The 23,027-nt window shown below is 39.8% G+C and overlaps 1 protein-coding gene across 2 annotated transcripts in view; it reads right to left on the bottom strand.

Annotated features, from left to right (window-relative positions):
- The window catches only part of znf609b (zinc finger protein 609b), a 75,622-nt gene extending 58,835 nt beyond the window's left edge, over window positions 1–16,787 (bottom strand). For both annotated transcript variants that reach the window (XM_068312271.1, XM_068312280.1), the window contains exon 1: window positions 16,364–16,787. The gene's annotated coding sequence lies outside the window, so the exon portion shown is untranslated. The remainder of the gene's footprint in view (window positions 1–16,363) is intronic.
- Between the last annotated feature and the right edge of the window lie 6,240 nt (window positions 16,788–23,027).

The following is a 23,027-nucleotide window of genomic DNA, read 5'->3' as shown; positions in this document are numbered from 1 at the left end:
ATCAATGAGCAACATATTGGAGGTTGAAGCTGGCTGACAGTGTGTAGTGCATAATAAGAATAATGCCTAATACAGGGGAAATGATCACTCATAACAACTCAACAGTACAAACAAAAAGCTATTTTCTTGATGCAAAGGGAGCGTTATCAAGTTGTATCGAGCTAACCACTGCAAACTGTATCAATGATATACAGTCCCTGTGTTCTAAAAGCATATATACGATTAACTCTCCCATACTTTAGTGAGGAATACTGCTTATCTGTGGAAAATAATAAAGTAGATAAAGATGTTTGTCTGAAAAACATAGCAGAATGTTCAGAATACATGTGACCTGCAAAAAATGGATCCAGAACCATCTTTCCAGCGTCACATTCTGTGTTCACGTCTCACTTGCGCTGACTCAAGACAATCAGATTAGCTGGTGAACTAATGGTTTATATTTTTCTAGTAAAGTATCTGAATTAGTCAGCAGTGTTTCTAGCTCCACAGCTTGTTGTCACTTTGATAGTGATATCAGTGGATCCAATGACAGAACATGCGCTCAGTGTTCAAGCAGCTGACAGATGAGGTTTGCTCTGATAATTATAATCACTCTTGAATCATCAGCCACTAAAAAACACTCACTTGAATTACATCAGAAATGGAAATCCTTCCATAATAAATAACCCTATTGTCTTTCATGAAAACTGATTTAGAAGCCACAGCAAGATTCCCCCACATTTGCAGGAAGGGCAAAATGGGAAAATAAGATTATCAATATTTTAATAGTAAATAATCGTGACTATTTGTGACTAAACTGGAAATTCAATCCACCCATGAGTACAAATAAATAGTCAACAGTTGATGCTAAGGATGAAATAAAAACTTACAAAACGTCCACAGAGTAAGGAAAGCCAACTCTTAAAACCTTGACAGGTTGCCATGCCAGACTTTTCTTCTATTACCAGAGAAGAAACAAGAGGAGCTCCATCAACATGTCCAGACAGTCCATTCTGCCACAACTTCCGCATTATAAAACCCAGAAAGTATGTTTGCAGAAGTACTTCTCATTATCTCTGTCCACTTCATTCAATAACTCACAGTCTATGTAAGTCGATATATTACAGCAGCTTCTGCTGGGGAACAATAGTTCATCTGGTGTCTAGTAATGTATCAGCGCTACATCCATACATATGTGGTGCTGAAACACACTATCACTCATTCAATATAAGAGACTCAGCTCCCAAGAAATACTCAGGTCCCAAGAAAATACTCATCCAGTGGTCTTTCAATAGCATCTAACCTCATCACGTCAGATTATTGTTGAGTGTGCATCGAGAGTAATGATTATTTCTGTAGAGCTACCTTTGTCATTTGTTGTTTATGGCATTACATTGAATGAAAAGCCAAAAAGGATACTGGCGGCTCAGCCCTCCACCAACAAATGTACCACTGGCTTGGGGCAGATTTGGTAATGCTTGGCGAGGCTGTTGTAAAGTGCATAGCTTTCCAGCTGTCAAACACAACACACTGCATCTGATATAGTCTGTGTTTGACAAAGTTTGTCCTCGGGTTGTGTTAAACCCTCTTTAAAGACATATATAACTTGCCTTATACAGTGGGGAAAAAAAGTATTTAGTCAGTCACCAATTGTGCAAGTTCTCCCACTTAAAAAGATGAGAGAGACCTGTAATTGTCATCATAGGTATACCTCAACTATAAGAGACAGAATGAGAAAAAAACTCCAGAAAATCACACTGTGATTTTTAAAGAATTTATTTGCAAATTATGGTGGAAAATAAGTATTTGGTCAATAACAAAAGTTGATCTCAATACTTTGTTATATACCCTTTGTTGGCGATGACAGAGGTTAAACGCTTTCTGTAAGTCTTCACAAGGTTTTCACACACTGTTGCTGGTATTTCGGCCCATTCCTCCATGAAGATAATCACTAGAGCAGTGACGTTTTGGGGCTGTCGTTGGGCAACAGACGTTCAACTCCCTCCAAAGATTTTCTATGGGGTTGAGATCTAGAGACTGGCTAGGCCACTCCAGGACCTTGAAATGCTTCTTGAGAAGCCAATCCTTTGTTGGCCGTGCAGTTTGTTTGGGATCATTGTCATGCTGAAAGATCCAGCCACGTTTCACCTTCAATGCCCTTGCTGATGGAGGGATGTTTTCACTCAAAATCTCACGATACATGGCCCCATTCATCCTTTCCTTCACACGGATCAGTCGTCCTGGTCCCTTTGCAGAAAAACAGCACCAAAGCATGACTTTTTTCACTCCAATACTTCACAGTAGATATGGTGTCCTTTGGATGCAATTCAGTATTCTTGTGTTTGTACCAAAAAGTTATATTCTGGTTTCATCTGACCATAGGACATTCTCCCACTCCTCTTCTCGATCATCCAAGTGCTCTCTAGCAAACTTCAGACAGGCCTGGACGTGTACCGCCTACACGTCTGGCACTGCAGGATGTAAGTCAGCGGCGGCGTAGTGTGTTACTGATAGTAGCCTTTGTTACTTTGGTCCCAGCTCTCTGCAGGTCATTCACTAGGTCCCCTTGTGTGGTTCTGGGATGTTTGCTCACCGTTCTTGTGATCATTTTGACCTCACAGGGTGAGATCTTGCGTGGAGCTCCAGATCAGGGGAGATTATCAGTGGTCTTGCATGTCTTCCATTTTCTAATTGCTCCCACAGTTGATTTCTTCACACCAAGCTGCTTGCCTATTGCAGATTCAGTCTTCCCAGCCCCGTGCAAGTCTACAATTTTGTTTCTGGTGTCCTTTGACAACTTTTTGGTCTTGGCCGTAGTGGAGTTTGGAGTGTGACTTTTTAAGGTTGTGGACAGGTCTATTTTACACTGCTAATGAGGTCAAACAGGTGCCATTAAAACAGGTAACGAATGGAGGACAGAAGAGCCATTCGCAGGGACCCAGACTTGGGCTCCAGGGACCCAGCCTCAGCCTGCAGGGCCCCCCCACTTAAGCTCCTGGGACCCAGGCTGAGCAAGCAGGGACCCAGCCTCAGCCTGCTGGGACCCACACTTGGACTCCAGGGACCCAGGCTAAGCGGCCAGGGACTTAGCCTCAGCCTGCAGGCACCCGGACTTAGCTTCCAGGCATGGACCTAGGCTAAGCAGCCTGGGTCCATAATTTGCAAATGTATTCTTTAAAAATCAGACATTTTCTGGATTTTTCTTTCTCATTCTGTCTCTCATAGTTGATGTGTACCTATAATGACAATTACAGGTCTCTCTCATCGTCTTAAGTGGGAGAACTTATACAATTGATGACTGACTAAATACTGTATACTGTAAATAGGGACGGAGGGGTCCAAAAATCAATGTTAGTATTAAGGAATACATCCTCTGAAATGAATAAATCTATTTTTGTGCAGTAAAAATATAGCTTTAATATAATGCAATGATCAAATATTTATTTATATTATACATATTGGGGCAAGTTCACTGAGTTTTCAAAAGAGTAGCCACTCTTGTATAGGTGGGTGGGGATTGGTATATATATATAATTATATAAAATAAAAAAATCAAGTAAATAAATCTATTAATAATTACCATAGGGAAATTACTTTTAACTCCAAATGCTTGCACACATGTACAGTACACACACGCACACGCACACACACACACACACACACACACACACACACACACACACACACACACACACACACACACACAGTATGGAAAATGATCATTTGGACGAGACGAACATGAAAATACAGTAATTTGTTATTTAAAAACAACATTTTTGTCCACTGTATAAACTTGATGACTTATATAGAAAGAAAGAGACGAACCTATATCCAACTGTCAAGCATGTTTATCAACACGTCTTCGACGTGGAGCTGTTATACGTCAGAAAATAGCCAGTTTTAACTCCGTCCATTCTGTGTGTACACGTAGACACGGCTCACACACACTAACATCACAGCGGTTTTAGTCGCAGGGAGATGCACCCTGGATAGAAAAAGTTTCGGTTACAGCAGCCACATACCTGGTGTTTTCAAAAAAATTTACTTTGGCAAGCATTTTTGTCCCGGATATCTGCATTGTCGTGTGGACGAAAGGCGTAACGGCAACAAAAAGCCTTGCTGCCCGATGCCTTACGCTATATTGTTCACGTGATTCCTTCTGGCAGATGCGCCATGATTGGTTGGGCGCTTGATTGGTCGGAAGCTTGATTGCCAGGTAGTGGGTAGAGTTAAAGCGTGACAGTGTGGGGTTTTCAAGTGAGTTTATTCAAATACATAGGTGGGGAGATATACTGTATATATACATAGACAGACTATATATATTTGCCATTGCAAAGTCACTGTGTGTCTTAGTAAGATCATGATTTCGTTCAATTAAGAAGACAGAAATTAATATCCAAGTTCTCATTATGTCAACTTGCAAAAAAATATGGCCGTGGTTTCAGTTTCAAATAGAAGAGAAAGCAACACAATCTTTTTTCAAACTGTTACCATTGCAAAGTAATCCATACTTACTTTTTGGAATTACAAAAAAGAATAAGAAAATGGCTGTCAAGGTCAATCCATCAGAAACAGCCATAATACCTTATTGTGCATTAACTATAAGCTAGCCAGGATAAGCAGGCTGTTGGCCATCTTCCTGTTGTATATTCCTCTGTTCCAGTTTGTTAGCACAATTAATCACACAGCAAGCCAGACTATATAGTTTACATTTTAGAAACATTTTCATGTAACACAAAAGATAACAGCATGAGCTAAGAAACTACAATCAGGTGATGTGATGCCAAACAGATAGGAGCTAGCCGTCACTTAAAGTGGCCACGCCCTAAATTATGCATGAATTTGCAAGGAAGAAGAACTTTGACATTAAAAAGAAACTGAATTATTCAAGAGCAGGTAAATTACCACTGGAGATGAGTGAAAAGCTGAAGTACTTTGTTCTGTCCTGTGTGTTGACAACTGCACCCCTCCACAGCAGGATATTCTGAGTCATACAAATAACCTTCGGGGTGTCAGCCCACCATGCATTATTTCTGTGACTTGGAATTCATTCCTGATGTTGTTCATCGATCTTACTTTTTGCTAGCTTAACTGGCAAGATTCTGACATCTTGTCTGAGAAAAATCAAATGAACCTGTGGTAACATGACTTGACGGTTCAGAAGTGGGGAAAAAAGCTACATATCAAAGGCAGCAGTAAAAAAAAATCAGAGTCCTAAGTGACTGCCACCGTTTATGGTCAGCTGTGACTGTACTGTAAACACCACATAAAAATGTTACAGTTACTTTGAACTGTTTTCCAGAGCCATTTCTCAGCATTACAGCTATTAACGCTGTTTTTTTATTGGATTACAATCAGCATTAGTCACATCCACTCAACAAATTTCTGATCTGTTGCTATGGTTACACAAACCATCAGGCGCAAACAATTTCGCATTTTGCAAGTAAATCAAATCCAAGTTAATTCACTAGAGTCACTTCTGAGCCATAATGTGGTGAATAAACCAACAGCCTAGACTGAGTGGGCTTAAGACGTTAAGGACATTTGATTTTTTTTATCAGTCTCATACAGCAGCAGTGATGCTGGGGGTCAGAATAGTCAGTAAACCCTGCAGGCTCAGCCTCCTTCTAATTAGAGGGTAATCAGCATAAGCCTCACGCTTGACTGGTTGCAGTTAGCTCAAGTGAAGACAGGCTTTAAGTCAAGATTATTAATGCAACTATAAAGACAACATCAAACTGAACAAATGAAACATGTTTGTTTTTTCTCTAATGTGCAATTATCTGTCACAGTTAACAGGAACATGTTCTTTGCAAGTTGGAAAAAAGGGAAAAAAAACTTGCTGTAAAACATGGCTAAAATTTATGAAGGTTTAAAACGAACAACTGGACAAAGCTTGATGTGTCACATTTTCTCTCCAAGTCTCAATCAATTTCATCTTCACTGTAGCTTTTCTTCACATCATGTCAACATTAAATAGGCCCTCTTCCCTCAGCTCCATTTATCTTGCAAGTTGTCACTGAAGTCTAGTTCCTAAAAATGCAAAAGTAGACTGTGGCATTTGAGAATAAGATCATGTACAGAATCCTTGTTAGGACTTTTACTTCCTCTAGATCACATGTGTCAAACTCAAGGCCTGGGAGTAAATGTGGCCTGCCACATCATTGAATGTGGCCCATGACAGCCAAAAAGGTGTCCAAAAGTGTCCAAAAATAAATAGGTCAACATGTGTGCTTTGACCAAAAACCACATTTCCCACAATGAAGTAATTAGACCCATTTTAACTTTGGCACAAAAACTAAGTTAATGTTCTAACTTGTGATTGATGTTATTTGTCTTTATTCACCTGGATAGTTTGATCCTTGATTGATGGAGTTATATGGGTTTCATTACCTGACAAATTAAAAGTATTTGTTATAATAGAGCAACACGCAAACATGCTTGTAATGTTTGTAACATCAATAGGTAATAAATTCAGTGCTATTTAACATAAAGGATTACATTTATGTTACATTACATGAAGTTATATCTGGCCCTTTGAGCACAGCCATTACGCGGATGTTGCCCTTGATAAAAATGAGTTTGATGCCACTGCTCTAGGTAGTCATGTTTGCTTGTCTTCTTGGCATTTGGAGTCAGTAGCAGCGTCAAACTGCTAGTCTAGTTAAATACAAGTTAGAAAGTCAGGAAGGGTCTCGTTTTTAAGAATGCGACATAAGTGTGACACAAACCAAAAGACTAATAAAAGCAGCTAGTAACTGAAAGAAGGGGTGACTTCAAGTTTGGGAGTTCCTTGTCCTCTGATCAAAGCATGAGGTCAACTATTGTGTACTTGGAAAGATAAATATTTTTTTGTGCCAATCAATGCTTTACAAAGCTCTGATTTACATGTGAACACTAAACACCAACACTGTTGCATTGCACCGCAACGTAATGCTCTGTCATTGTCAAGTTCAGTGATCAATAGACGAGTGTATGTTGCAGAGCTGTCACAAGATCTCCAGTGGGTGATGACACTTTAAATACACAACCTGGAAGTAAAAAAAATAAAAACACTCTAAAATACCAGATAACTCACAGAGCAAAATTTTAATGCTTCCATACTGACAACTACTTTGAGCTTGTTGGTGCAGGATGTTTGCTTGACCAAGGGTCGCTCTCGCTTTCACACTCGTGTTATTGTTCATCCAGCGTTAGTCAGAGCACACACCAGGCTCCTCATTCTGTATAACATGTTGTTTACCTCTTGGATGCACAATGTCATTGTAAACAGCCATGGTTACCATGTTTCACAACAGTAGAGTGTGCATCTAATGATAATTTGAATGTTTGCCTCACACAGCCAGTCTCTTATACATTTCTGTCTCTGTGACTGTTTGGTCATCCATTAAAGGAAATAACACATGGCCAAACGGCCACTATGGCATAAGTCAGCTAAGTCAGCGCTCACTCAACCTGAAAACTAAAGAGCGCAGGTTTTTCCTCAGACTGTTAATACAAACTGCCTTCTTTCAGTTATCCATCTCCATCATCCTTTCACATACCTACCCACTTTCCTTTTCACCAGCATTGTCAATCTTCTTTTAGAGCACCTGCCAAATTAAAATGCAAAGAGGGAGACTGTCAAAAAGTCCTCTGCTTCCTTTTACATCAACATTTATTCAGTTTCTTTGTCAAAGAACAGCAAAGGAAACCTAAGAGCACATTTCAACTTCTGAGGCACGAACTGTTTTCAAGCAGTACAATACCACATACTCGTACTTAGGGTGATGTATTCATAGCTTGGAGGATTCCACCATTTCACTTTACTACTAATAACTCTATAGCTGAATTTATGATTCTCTGTTGAGTAGTTTCATGGCTCCTGCTGTAGATGCCTTCAGCTTTGGAACAGATTTATAGATAAGAGAAGGTTTTAACTCATTGATTCTTGAAACCTCGCTCCCTCACTCGATGGATGCATTCTATCTCACCGGGCTATGTCACACATTTGTTACACAACTAAAGGAAATGGAGTTACCTTCATTTATGTGTTTCGTTATGGACCACTTTGCAAGATCACAAAATACACATTGCTCTAACATTGCTGAGAAGGGGGGCTGTGGGTTTTGTCTTTACCTGCTCCATATCTTCTTGTTAATCAAATACTACCAGCAAAGGGAAACTGTAGGAAGAAGGACGCAGCAGACCAAGCCGTTCAATCAGAATTTATGTGGTGGCCACGCAGCCATGTTGCCTCAAATGCTGATACCACAACATCTCAACACATAGACATAAATCATGCCTTCAGCTGTTTGTGGAGAGAAATGTTAACCAACCATATTTTTCCAAACTGGTCAGGACAGTCCAATCCACTCATGTTAAAGCCACAAGATGTCTCCTCTGGCTGTGGAGACAAACTTCCACACTGGAAATGTTTTCGGCATCATGACTTGAACACCATACGGAAACAATACAAACCGCCTTCAGCCACGCATCTAACGAGAGCCATTACTCTCAATTTCTGTAATGGGTTAAAAGTGTCATTTTTATGACATGGCCAACTGTTTCTGAATACAGTCTAGATTTCTTCATGTTTTCATCTACAAAGCCCATTTGTGCCTTTTGTACCATTTTCAAGTTCAGAGATTTTATTTGAAAATGATCCCAGACAGAGCCAGACAACACAAAATGGTTGATGTGGTTGTTAAGGGAGACTTGACAACTGTTACTCACACCTGGAGGGTCTCAACAGATTGCCTGTACTTATATGCTGAATGGACCATTGTGCTCTGGTTTAATGTGGGATCTCTGTACATGACGTGTGGACCTATTTTAAAGTCATGCCATGATAAATTTAAAAAAAGGAACTTCTTTACTTGGCATATTACGTGTCTCTGAACATCTTAAAACACCCATTAGACAAGCCATTTGTTCAAAAGAATAAAACAGAAATTTGTGATCACCCTCTTTAGCACGCTCAGTAAGATGACCACTGCTACGCCTCGATAACACTTAACTGCTCTCTGATCTGTACACGCCACAATGGGATGGAGTCTGAACTGAACACAGATGTAATATTTCTGTGCATATGTTACCATGTGTGCTGAGGCAGCGAGGTGAAACAGGATAGCAGAACATTAGCATTACTACAGGCGTGGACGGAAAAAGGCTTTGCAGAGTATTGACATTTGTATTGAAGCTGCAGTTGATCATGTGCTTCTACTTTAGACTGCAGCAATTGTGTCATTTGTGGATGCTCTCTCATTTTCTTGTCATTATCAAAAGCGAGGCATATTTCATTCAAGACAACGATTCAGCTTTGATTTTGTAGTTGACAGACAGTGGATGCGGCAGCGTGATTAAGGTGCTGGGGACAGAACCACCTACTCACTGCCACCCCGCTAAAGTATTGATGTGCTTGGAGGAATTCCCACACATCACATCTTCACAAGGCTTTCAAGCTCTACGCTAAGATCGATTCAAAGATGCATGTGTAAAAATGCCACAGCTTTGGTGCAGCTAAAACCATGCTTACAGCAGCTTGTAGGACAAGATGGTTTTTATCAACAAATTAGGTTATCACATAATTGGATGGCTTTCAATCACAATAATTTCATCTCCATTTCCTTTGCTGTGGTGCATTAATCACCCTTTTGTAAACGGAAAACTGTCATGTGTTACCATCAGTGAAAATATCATCAGTGTCAGGAACAAGTGAAGCAAGCGTGATAAACGAGGTCATGTTGTTTCTGAGTGGATGAATGAGGACAGGCAATAGAATGCTAAGCATAATGCAGCTTGACAGAGCTTGGTTATTACAAAAACAACACAAATAACACGATGAACAACAGCTTGAAATGACTCGTAATTTCAGAGTATAGCTCCTCTCAAAGAACACAACACAATACCTCAAAGCAGTCTAATGAGACAGCAGTTCTGCAGCACTCTAGTCCGTGCAGCACCACAAAAGCTGACAATATCTTTATAGCATGTGTGGGGGAAGCTGAGTACAACCTGGGCTCACATCCAAGGAAAAGATGGATCACTAATCTCTGGCAAAGTAGCAGCCGTGCATCAAGAATTTAAAAGTATGCTTTTCTGCTGTAACTACCAACTCACTATTGTGAAATCCATTTAGGCTATAAAAACCCAGTGTATTCTTCGACCTGTGATACAACTGCACAGGTCAAATGACAACCGCTATGTCTCGTCAACATTTAGCTAATGTTCTTAAATGACAAAACACTTCACATTCGTGTAGAAGCTGTTTGGGTGGAAACCACAGATTAATCTTCTCACACTGGAAGTATGTCACACTGGCCTACAAGAGATGAATGGAGGGATCAATATTGATTATAAAGACACAGATTCATCTCAGATCCATTATAAACTCTGAAATGCTTCTCTACAAGCAAACTGCAAGTTGTCAGAAAGCCTGCTCACTGTATTTGGACATCTGAAAAAGCAAATAAAACAGCAATGGACAGTTTTATTAGTGATTTAAAAAGAATAAGTGCAAGTCTGATTAGATTGGGCTGTTTGTAGTATTGCCTTGGTTTTATTTAAACTGTCTCCTTTTAAATATTTCTTGGATGTAACTTATCTTTGAAGCAGCGCTTTTGACGGAATGAGATTATCTTAACAGTCCAAAAATTCCAGGCAGATAATAGTTTTCTCTCTCGCCTGATTTTATACTGCACACTCCATCGATTACAAAAAATCTCCAAGGATTTCTTTTAATATATAAAGCAAACCTTTAGTGTTAAAATGTACCTGCAGTACCCGGTTGGTTTGGGCTTATCAAGTGTTTACAGTATAACAGGTTCTGTAGAAATTACAAAGGTATCATTTATAATATTGTCGAGACAAGAACAACAGGATGTGTTTTGGAGGTTGTTTCCATCTCTGGATGGATTGTCAATGTAAGATACACCAAACATTTAAACCCTTTAAAATCAGAAAGGATGTAGTAAACTCACCATTGTTGAGGGATGTGACCTACTTTCCCCCATCTAATAAAGTCACACTGTGCACAGCTACTAGAAAGCAGAGCAATCCTGCGGTGTGTTTGACTAAGACAACCCTGCCTGATAATAAAGGTTAAATAGCTAACACACAATCTTGAACAGCCACATGATTTGATTCTACAGCCAGTTTGCCACCACCTACACATCCAATCCATTCAGGTCACGAGCGTGTCAGAATCTGCAGGGGCAGCAAGTGTTTCCAGAGAGATGGAAGAAGGGAACTTCTTTTCTGTCAGTTCATTAATCTGTGGGCCATGATCATTGAAATCCATTTAAACTTGCCTGAGTCTAATGACAAATTAAACATACAACATTTAAAGTTGACCAACCATTAGCCTCATGAAGACAGATTTGCAATGTTGTAGTAATGGGGGTATTTAAATTGCAACAAGTAGCTTATTATTTCAATAAAAACATAATATTATAGCCAACCAGGAAGACAGTGACATATGTCAGCTTTTATGCTTGCGCCATACATCACACCTCATAACGTTGTGGAGCACTAGAATACACCATGAATGCACACAGCGAACTTGCATTGTGACACCAGAAAGAGGAATTTCTTTTGCCACTGTCGCGCAATACCGCTGTGAAAGAAGCTTTCGACTGTGAGATGCTTGAAAACAGGTCAACCCCCTTCACTTATAGAGAACTACTTCAAATATATCTCACTCTTGGGGAAGCATACATAGAAACACTGGCAGAAACCGTAATAAACACGCCCGGCACAGCGACAGTTATGTTTTGCCTGTTTACGCGACAATTCTGGAGTTCATTTTGAGGTTTTGATTTTGTTCGTGATTTCAGTCCCTAAAAACCTTGTTGTCATGCTAAAGGCAGCCAAAAGGCAACCAAAAAAATCTAAACTTTTAAGGTGAAATAGTTGCTGTATCAATGAATCCTTAAACTAAAAATTTATCTCAACCTGTCTACTTACATTAACAACAGTATGAGGCTTAATAAGGACTCCCACTGCACAAAGGAAGGGATTAATTAAATCTGATATGTCTCATTTTGTATGTACTCTGAAATACTTCTGAGCATATGGTGGTGTATTTTCAACCCAACTCAGTGGCTGCATTCAAATAATTTTAAGGTACTTGAAAGCCTTTAAATTAGGAGCTACTTACCTTGGGGGATATAGGTTAAATCCTTTCTTACTTTGCAATCAGCCATTGTGCAGCCATGAGATGACAGGAGCCTTACAAAGCCAACATAATCCCCTTGTCCAGGACTAATCTGATGTCCTGGACCGCTGAACAAACATTGTTAAATTCTCTTCTTCCACAAGGTTTCAATGATACCCCTAACCTGATGTAAAACACACTTTAAAGCGGTGACAGGTTCATCAAAAGTATCACAAACATAACACAATCCTACAGTTTTCATCTGTCCTATAGTCAATGGAAACACATTTGACTGAGAGCCATGTTGTCATCACACCCCTTAATCAGGTTTATCATCAGTTCCTCCTTCTAACAACGCTCACATCTCAACGTAGTTAGCACAAAAGTTTAACCAGAGGATGAGGAAATGGACATTTCTTGAAGGAGCATTCCTCTTCTCTTCACCTCAGGCTCTCAATCCAGAGCCCCAAACTCTGACAATAAATGTCACACTATTATGCAGAGCTTTGAATCATAAATTTCACTTCAATTTTATAACTGATGGCTTCAACAGATTACATAAAGTGTTGCTGTCATTCTACAACAAGGCTACTAACACTGTTACTCATCACACGGAGGGAAACTGCCATTGGAGAAAGGCTGTCAGTTGGAAAGACAGATCTCACTAGATAGAACAAATAACTGGAGCAACGATGAGTATAAAAAGGAACATTTCTCTTGACCATATTATTTCACTTTTGAGATATCAATCAGGGGTAATGTCAGTCTTTTGGTCTTAGAAGAGTTTGTTTACCATCTTTTATACTTATTCCAGTATACCAGAGATATAATAAGAAGAATAAGTAACAATAGGTCTAAACAGAAAACAACCTTAAAATGTACAAAATCAATACGTAAGTGAATAATGAATCAATACACTGACCAAACACTCTCAGAGCCTAAGTGAAAGGCTTGAATTATTTATAGACACAGCTGACAAATTACAGTAGCTCTAGTAAAACTCTTCTCCTTCCTGCTCCCGCAACTAAAAAAATCACTTTTCTTCCTCTCTGGGTAAAACTAAGATTTCTTCTGCATATCATGCTGACACATAGTTAATTCATTGGCTGTATCATCCCACTGTGGTGCGATTAATGGCTGTGTGACACATGAAATCATTACCTAAAACCAAATCTGGCTACAACAGTTGTTACACCACCACAAAGGGGCTTTCCCATCCTTCCCAATAAAATTCCCAGATTATTTTGTTATTCCATGCAATCTTTTGTCCATCCATCTTCTACTGCTTATCCGTAGTTGGGTCGCGGATGTATTTATTGTGTAGCTGAAAAGTCCAGAAATGTGGGTTTTTCACCAGCGACAAATTAATGACTCCTACAGCTGAGACAAACATGAAGAACAAGTCAAATAAAGTACAAAAGATGTCTGAAAGTACAAATCGGACTACGAGAAAGACCTGATTTCAAACCGCAGAGATTCAGTAAGAAGCCAGAAAAATACAGTGAACTTATCCCACAGACTTTAAATTCTCTTTTCTCTCCTGCTCACGACTTGAGACTTGCAACAAACACAGGCGGGGGTAGGGGTTGTCCACAAGTCAGTGAAACATCACCATAAAGTGCATGGAGGTGGGTTGGGTGTGCTTTGGCACCACTTTGGAGGCCCATTATGGTGGGGCACAACACAACTCTGGGAGGTTGAACAGAAGCCTGAAACAAAAATCAACGTGGCATGATTTGACTTCTGCACAGGCAAAATGACTGAAGGAGAGCCAAGAAGACACTTCAAGCACAGGTCTACTGCTGACTAGGGTTGGCCTTCAGAACCAGAATTGACTTTACTCCATTTTCAGACTCGGTGTTACAAAATACCGATAAGCTCCTGAACAAAGTGTGCTTCTTGGAGGAGGATTTTATATTAGAAGATTAGGATTTGTGGAATTTTAATTCAGCTAACATAACTGACGTTCTCAAAAGGTTGGTGCCAAATAGAATGAGTAGGAGCTGGACAGGGGTAGCCTGACCTGTGTAACAAAAAGACCCTTTGATAACAGTAAGCATTATGAAGACAGGAAAAGAATGGTTCGGCAATTTCACACATGAGACCAAGTGCTTTATTTGCTAAAAGGTTGTTTCATAAACAGGAGGCAACACCAGCAATGCAATGAAACACTGACAAATACAGGATTTTCTATTGATATAATTTGCCAAACTAAAGCATTAATATAATGAAACTCGAGCCAAGGTAACTCTAACTCATGTTGAAAACATACAAGCAAATTGAACCCACATCTACCAGACTGTTTTTATTTATGGCTCTGGGAAACCGTGTTGACAACCAGGTAATTAATTTGGCATCACTGATGGTTGTTGTTATTTTCAACCGTAGAGAGATGTCCAGAGGCCCCAACTGTAGTAACCAACCAATCACAAGCCAGCTCTTTTCAGGCCATGTTTTTGTTTTTTGTACCGAATAATGTATCAACAAGAGAACTGATAACACTGTCAAGCAGAACTGCTGTTGATAAAGTGAGTTTCAGTAAGTTGAGCTTACGAATAAAACACATTTCCTTGCTTGTGATTGGTGTTTATGCAGCCAATCAAACATTGGATTCAGCATTTCATTACTTATAGTCTGACACCCGTCACCTCTTCTACAAGAGCCTATCCTCGGGTGGGTCGTAGGTTCTATAAGCAGACTTGTGTTGGACTACATCAATATGTCTTGACATTTGGGGATTTGAAAACAAATCTAATAAAAAACATTCATAGTGAACAGCTCGTGTAGACAACGCTACCCATATATTGATTAGTTTGTGTCCAAGCAAAACTGAATCTAGTGTTTTCACACACCATTGAACCAAATCTCAAACAGCTTAACGCTCCCTGTGACTAGACGTCCATTAATTTTGTACCAGATGGAGACTTTCAAGAACTGCATTGCAAACACTTGTTGCACGAACAAAAACAGACACATGCAGCACAGTTTTGCTACATGGACAACCAGTTATGTTAGATTAAAAACCAGCAGTAGCGGATTACGAACAATGAACAAGACTGTGATAATTTTATCTTGCTAGCTTGTTTGCATAAAGCTGATAAAAACCTTGTCCTCACTCTGAAAATGTGACTTTAGAAGAGCGGTGCTGTTTCTAGAAAAACTAGTTTGACACTTATAGAAACACAGGATTAATAACTGAAGAGATAACATTTGAAATGCTGCAGTTTGAAAACAGCTAATCAATGGTGTGATTATTAGGCAGCAAACTTCTTGGCCGGTCTCTAGTGTGGTACTAGATGCTGTGTGGAGTCCTACAGACCTCAGGGCAGAAGAAGGTTAGTCCATTGTGGTCTAGTAAAAAAAATACTGTTCTTTAATTGGATGAGTCATTTCACAGAGATGGGACAGCCCCAGCATCAGCAGCCAACAAAAAGAATCTGGAGAGACGGTTCTACTTTTTTTTTTTCCATGTCAGAAAGCCCTAACTAGAAGGTTATTAGACCACAAACCACCATTTCATACGATCTTGTCCACATGAGTCCCGCTGCAGAAGACTTTGTTCTCTCGGGAACTTGTTACCGGCACATTATTGTTACAGCGGGATCGCCTGCTGCCGTGAAATACAAATAACCGGTGTCACATTTATTTGCGTTTAAACCTCGAGAGTGAAACTGCTTTAAAAAAAAACAACAACAACAACAACAAAAAAAACCCACCCAAAGCCTCACGGACACCCGGGACTCCCCGGGACCCAGCCTGGGAAACACGACAAGCATTCCACTGGTGGAATTCGCAGCAACGTGACAGAAACATTTCCTTGTCATATTTTATTGCCTAGTATTTCATCGTACTTGAAAATGATTAGTGCAAACAGCGCTGCAGGGTTGTTGTTTTTTTTTTTAATCTCTGTAATTAAAATACCTCCTCTAGTCCTCAAGTTGTTAGCTGTTGCGTTTCGCTGCTTAACGCGTCACTTTGCGTCAGAGCAGGTTAAGTTCGCAGGTTTAAAGGTTTAGTTAAGACTTCACAAGGAGCTAACAGAGTTCGGGGTTGGACGGATACACAAGCTGGCAGAGAGAAACAATGCGCTGGGAGTGCGGTCCAGCTGGGCTAGCCTGCCCGCTGCTGAAAGCCGTGTTGGCTCTGGAGCTAGCCTGCTTACCCTGCACGCGAGGCTAGCGTTAAGTGGCTAACGAGTCGTAGCAATAGCAACAATGAGAGCAAAATAAGACAAGCGGACAAACTTACCGACTTAAGTAGCCACTCCTATTCCAAGCCACAGCCCGTCCATGGTGGCGTGCACTCCACGGAAAGAGCAAATAAGAGTGAATGACTTGAATTTCAAGGAAACCTCTGAAGTACCAGAAACCAATGGCAGCGGACTCCCCAAGACATCCAACACAAGAAGAGGATGGGAGGCCAGCGATTCACTGGACTTCTGCCATCACACTCCGAGACGCCGTCCACACCGAGAACAACCAGCTCCGGAAGGCATTTTATGCGGTGTCAGGTCCCACACAAGTCTAGTCCTCTCCCGCGACCGTGTGTCCGTTAGTCCCACAGCGAGCGGCTTCACATCCACGGTAATTCCTCCGTATTCGCCGATTCGGGATGAGCGCTGTAGTGGTTGTCGGTGTGGGAACTGATACAATGTAACCATCCAGCGGAGTGTCGGGAAAACCCGGAAGCAGAACTCCAACTGGATTGGACTGTCACCGGGACCAGCCCCCGCCCCCCTGGAGAAAGACCCGGATCTGGATTTGCCAGCCACAGGACCGGCGTCTCCTTCTGCTGCTTTTTTTCTGAAAACATTGTGAAGCTTTAGCAGCAGAGCCCCAAAGTCTTTTTCTTTAAGATCTAAATTTACATTTTACATTTACTGTATGTATATTAACCATATGGCCAAGTCAAAAATTAAAAAAAATACTCCACAGGCACTGAAAACATGCAGGGACAGTCACTTGCAATTAGTAAGAATATAATTTGCTGCTTTAACAGTAAATCTGTTTTATTGAGCGATTTGAACTGTTAGGGTTCAGGATTTGCTATCGCAAGAAACAGGTTAAATTATAATTTGCCAATAAAATATACATTGAGGATTAAATAATATGACCCTAATAAAAATTGAAGTTTTTTAAATTTCAGAAATGCTTTGTTGGTATGTGTAACTTCAATCGTAAGTAAACTGTGACTACAGGTTAATAATATTGTTATCGTAGTTCTGTCACATCTGCTATTATACAATGATATCTTCAGCTGTCTCATAAACAAGAATAAACACCATATAGACCATATTGAGATTAGAGGTCACTTAGGTAGAAATACACACTTATTTTGCTCAGCAGAGTATTGTCAAGTAATGACACCTTTTGATTTATATAAATGGCAGAACAGTAATCTATTAATAATTGTGGATGGCTTTCTTAATGTGTTATAAGCCATTTGCTCTGCAAACCTAAAAACAGATACAGTATGTAATTAAAACATGGCAAAAGTCTGCAGTTGTAATTTTTTGATTTGTTAATAAATGGATTTCAATGAGGCTTGGGGAAGTCACAACCTTGGAAACCAAATGTTGATTTACAGAACACAAACAAAAGAGTTACAAAAGTACAAATGGTGCATTCATCAGTTATTAAAGCAGCCTTTCATTAAAAAAATGAATAGAGTGGATTGCATACTATAACTGCATTTAAATTAGAAAGTGAACACAATCTTGTACACTGAAGGAAACATTATTTTTAAGGTATCTATAAATAGATATATCTATAAATATCTATAAAATAACTGTTTGTCAGATTTAATGTTAGAATTTTAAAGATTGTAATACTGAAATTTAAGACATAAATGCTGGTGTTTGTACTTGATCTTTATGCGTCAACACAATTTTACTATGAGTATCTCAGCTATTTGCCTGAATTGAGTCTATTATCAAACAACAAAAAGGGAATTTCTCTGTGTGCTAAAAAAAAAAAAAGTACTAATAAGATCCTCTCAGATGTGCTAGGATTCCAACTCTCACAGCACCACAGATAACCTTTCATGTTTACCAGCTTCAAACACCATGGAGGCTTTAAGTCGTTGTTTCTTTCAGTGCTGGTTTCCCAGGCAACAAGAATATGATAATGTTGCCTTTGACATGACAGAAGGAATCATCTCGCTAACAAACAGAGACAACAGGCACAGGGAGAGCTGGGGGAGAGGCAAGGGAGGGGGCTGAATTAATGGACTCATTTTCACACAGAGGGAAAAGCAGCAGCTACTCTCCCTCCTCCATCCGTCCTCCATCTTCCTCTATTGCCTCCCATGCATTCCTGCTGGCAGGCACACTCATTCCTCCCCAAGGGAACAGCCAACCTCCATTGGAAAGCTAAATAACAGGCAGGGGAAAGTGGGAACTGGAGGGGACAGATTTCTGATGATGACTGCCCTTCAAGGCTGAGGCTCTGAACCAAGTACTCTCGCTGCTGAGTTTCACATCAACAAAACCTGAAATACACAAGCTGTGTGCACGCCATGTGTTTTCCATCAGCGTGAAAGGGCTAATCAGCCAGCCATGTGGAATCACAGAGGGCCTGGCGTGATTCATGTGATCATCTTTCCATTACTCTATAAATGAAACTGTGAAGTCCTGAAGCCCATTTCACAGAAACGTGTTCTGTGGTCATAAAAGGTTTGTGGCAGTGAAGCATATAAACGAAATTCTCAGCAGAAAACATGATACTAAATAATGTAATTACCAATACCATGAAAAGCAACGTTGCCCACGGTCTCCTAGCTTGACAAATAATAGGTTAAAAATGTAAACTGTTTGAGGATTTTACACTCCACAGAACCTCCTGAACGATCGAAGAGCTGGAGTCTGACTCTCGCTTCTGCATTTTATACGTGTCACAGCTGGACTAGACTATAATGTCTCACTATTGGATAGATTTTCATTTTGTGCAGACATTTATAGTCCCCAGAGGATGAATCCTGGTGACTGGTGACCGACGGATTGTGTTTTCTTTGTCACAACAAAATTTACTTTCCTAAGTAAAATTGTAGTCAACAGTCTCCTTTATTCCTATCATATCTAATCCTCAATCATGGTGGATCTGGATTTCTCTTTTGTTCTGTGCCAAACTGCATCCCCAGTACCCCTCACCCCCCATGAAAAAACAGATCTGCCCCTTAATCTTCATCTCTCCCCACTGACATTAAAGGGGATATATTCTGGACCAAGAACCATCACCCCACCAAGTTTTATGGATTTTTTTTGTCTCATCCAACCAATCAACCACCTAACGAACGTAAGTGAAAACATCATCTCCTTCGCTGGGGTAACAATTACTAAATGTTTGCTAGAGGCATTCATGGTCCCCCGAGGCCCAACCTCCAGCGTCTGACTTGTGAGATCCTCTGAATTTCGGAATGAGAATTCTTTGTATTTGATGGAACCTGACTAACTACTGACGTTCTCATAGCTGCTTTCTTGGAAATTGGCAAATTATAGTATGCTTGAGTGATGCATTAAAATGGTCACTACACTAGCACTAGCAAAATAAAAACACTAGCAAATACACACCAGTGCGCATGTTACCATTTAGCTCAAAGTAGAGCATTACGGGAGATGCTAACTTAGTCCAAAGTATCCTAAATTAACAGTGTGTTGTTTTTATCTGAATGTTGGTATTCAGAGGGAAAATGTAGTTGTTGTGGTACTCAGTCTACTGCCTACAAACAATCCTATAAATGCAAAGACAAGATTTTATTCCTGTAATGGTGAGACTGTCTGTCTGCGATTATTTCCAAATTATTTCTACTAACTTCTCACTGCTGAGCTTGTTATAACTGAAGTGAGTCAGTGAATGAAGAGGTGATTTTAGACACAGCCATAATCTTGTTATGGATAATCAGATGGACAGGAAGAGGATTGTTATGTTGGTTTTGTTGTCTTTGATTGCCTGACTGTAGCTGTGCAAACCTCACAGCTCAGCTCATCTAGCAAGCCTAATGGTCACGTCATGCTGACAACAACATGCATTAAGCTCAACAGAAATCATTTTTCATGACCATAAGATCGACCAGGAGCCTAGAAATAATCAGTTAAACAATGACGTCAATAAACAGACAAATCTGGCTCCATGTCGATTCCCAGACCAAACATGTGACCTGAGCATTGCATGAAAAGGAAGAAGAGAAAAGGGGATCCAAGTAACTGTTGAAAATGTTTATTTGTCTTCTGGCACATGATTCCTGCCCCTCCTTTACTAAAAATTAGATAAAGAATGTAAAACGGATATTGTTCATTCTTCTCTGAATTTAATAAAAATAGAAAAATATTCTTGTTAGTGTGACAATTCTTTCTGCTAATTTAGTTTTCTTGTCTCTACAATGTCAATAATTTTCTGAAATATCTTCTGGTACAGCATGAGGAGAGGCTCTTACTTGTTGTCTGTCATCGAGCAATATGCTGTTAGTTAATCCTGACTAATCATGTTATGTATATTTTTCAGTGCCAGCTTCCCAGAAAACAGAAACCTGGAGGGACTGTTTTACATATTCAAAAGTCTTAAGCTTGACAAATGACTATGTTCAGAGATTTACCCCTCATGACAGGAGAGGCCTTGAGGACTGACTATCATCTGAACCCTCTTTTGTGTGGCATCATGCATGTTTAAGAACCTCAACGAAGTTGTAAAGAAGCCCTGTTGGGGGTTTCCTGTGGACAGTCATAAGATATTAACATGAACACTCTCTTTCAGCTGTCATCTCTATTACTGTACTTCACTCAGAGCTCCAATGTTTGTTCCTCTCTTTAAAAAAAAAAAAAAAACATTCTTCATTGGTGATGAAGAATGTCATCTTATTCTGCAATGTCAAAAAGTCATGGATTAAATTGATCACTTGTGGGTGGCTCTTCACAAATGACGACTAGTGAAAGCCATTTGTGATGGGAAATCAATTTTGAATTGACTTTATGCATCTGCTCTCCTTTAAAAGAACAATTTTATTGTTAAAACAGTAACAGTTGTGTAGTTTTAGTTTGGTTCTCTTTACTCTGCAGATACACCCTGCAGATATTTAAGCTATACACATTTAATCTTAAATCATATATTGGTAAAGAATACAGCTGTTACTAACTTTCACTTGCCTCTCAGCAGTAAACAGGTCAGAGATGTGTGAAAACAGAGAACATATACAACTGTCCATAATCTCTCTGAATCTCGCCCTACATTTTCCTCGCTTGCCCTGAGGGGCTAAAGTTCATGAGCTTCCCCTCCTCAGATGGGGCCCACTTCTTACCTTTGAACTCACCAGAGAAGGCAGGCTGAGACACTGGAAATAGTATATGAAAAACTGGTGAGATTCATTCTTTTGTACTTAAAAACTCCAGAAATAGTCAATTTATCTGTCAATACATAAGCAGAACATCAGTATAGCGTGATCAGGAAATATAGAAAATACATGTACCTGCTTTCCTGAACAGAGTTAAATGAAACGTTTGATGCTGCTTTCATTTCATTGATGACTAAATATGATACCTCCAGTTATTTTATTGTGTGTAGCTGGAGAAAAGTCTGGGCAACATTCATTCCTCTATTTTTGTCTAAATAAAAAACATGGTAGGGTGGGGAAATGGTGCAGACGGTCTGGAGCATCTTCCTCACTGTTAGTGCAGAGAATGAGATCAGCCACCATGTAAAGGTCCATTTATTCTCCATAAACATCTATCTGTCAAAGATATACATACTGCTACAAGTCCTGTCAATATCAATAGAGCCGCAGGACGGCAGTGAGGCGTCAGACGCTTCAACAAATAAAATATTATGTCTACTGTAGGACACTGTGATTCAACATGTGCATTATTTCTAAACAGAATTTTGTTTTTTTTTAATGTATTAAAAAAACTTCTTTTTTTTAATACATGAAGAATATATTTCCACTAACTATACCTTTATCTAACATACTGTTCCACCCTGTGATTTCTGCTAGTTTGCAGAAACCTGTGAGGTGTTATGTGCATAAATTACTCAGATGTTGTGGTGATACTTATGTAACATGTAACAATTTTATGCATGAAATTCTGCTGTCAAATTGTCTTCAATGAGTCACAGCACTGACAATGTGCTTTTCTTATTATTTCCTTTGTACATCCACACAGGCTCGACAGGCAGTGTTCTGCGTCACATCATGAGATGGATGAGCCACAAGCATTTCCCAGGTCGTATTGTTCCCCTGCCTGCCGCCACCTCTTCTAAAGTGCTCCAAAGAACAATTTCTCTTGTAGGCCTGTGGGGAAGGGGGGATGGGAGCCTGTGCCTTCAGTCCAATCAGTCTCCCAGCAAGCACACAAAGGTCCTGCTGCTTCTACAACTGGAAACTTGGCTTAATGGTGAGGAGGGCATTCTGCTGGAGAGGAGTCAATTAGATTTGATATCAATCAGGAAATGTAGCTGGCCATCTTTTCAGTTACGTTGATGAATAACACAGTAAGAACATTACTGTTTATGTCTACTTTAATTTGAAACCAAGGCCAGCTGGATGGAAGTTTCGCAACAGGGATATTAGCTGGAGTATTTACTGGTGCCCATAATTAGACAACATTCCTTCATGTACTCGAAGCTATCCATCTCCCCAGTTTACCAGCATCTTTAACAGCAGGACTGTTGGATGGTTTTTAAAGCTGCTGAACATAGAAACCCCACTGATACCAAGTGGCTAAGATTGAAAGTAAAAAATTTCAATTTTTTTGGAAAGGTGTCCTATTGTTTTCTGATGGGAAGTCAAATGCACAGCTTTATTAAATGTAAGTGTATTAAATAAATGCAGCCACAAAGCTGTGTTTAGAATGAGGAGTGGTAAAAAAGGACAAACAGGTAGAGCGTGTCTGTCTGCTGGTAATTGTTTATGATAAAATCTGTACACT

Source organism: Antennarius striatus, chromosome 1 (assembly GCF_040054535.1).
Source record: "Antennarius striatus isolate MH-2024 chromosome 1, ASM4005453v1, whole genome shotgun sequence".
Classification (NCBI taxonomy): domain Eukaryota; kingdom Metazoa; phylum Chordata; class Actinopteri; order Lophiiformes; family Antennariidae; genus Antennarius; species Antennarius striatus.
This window is presented reverse-complemented; position numbering and strand designations above follow the sequence as displayed.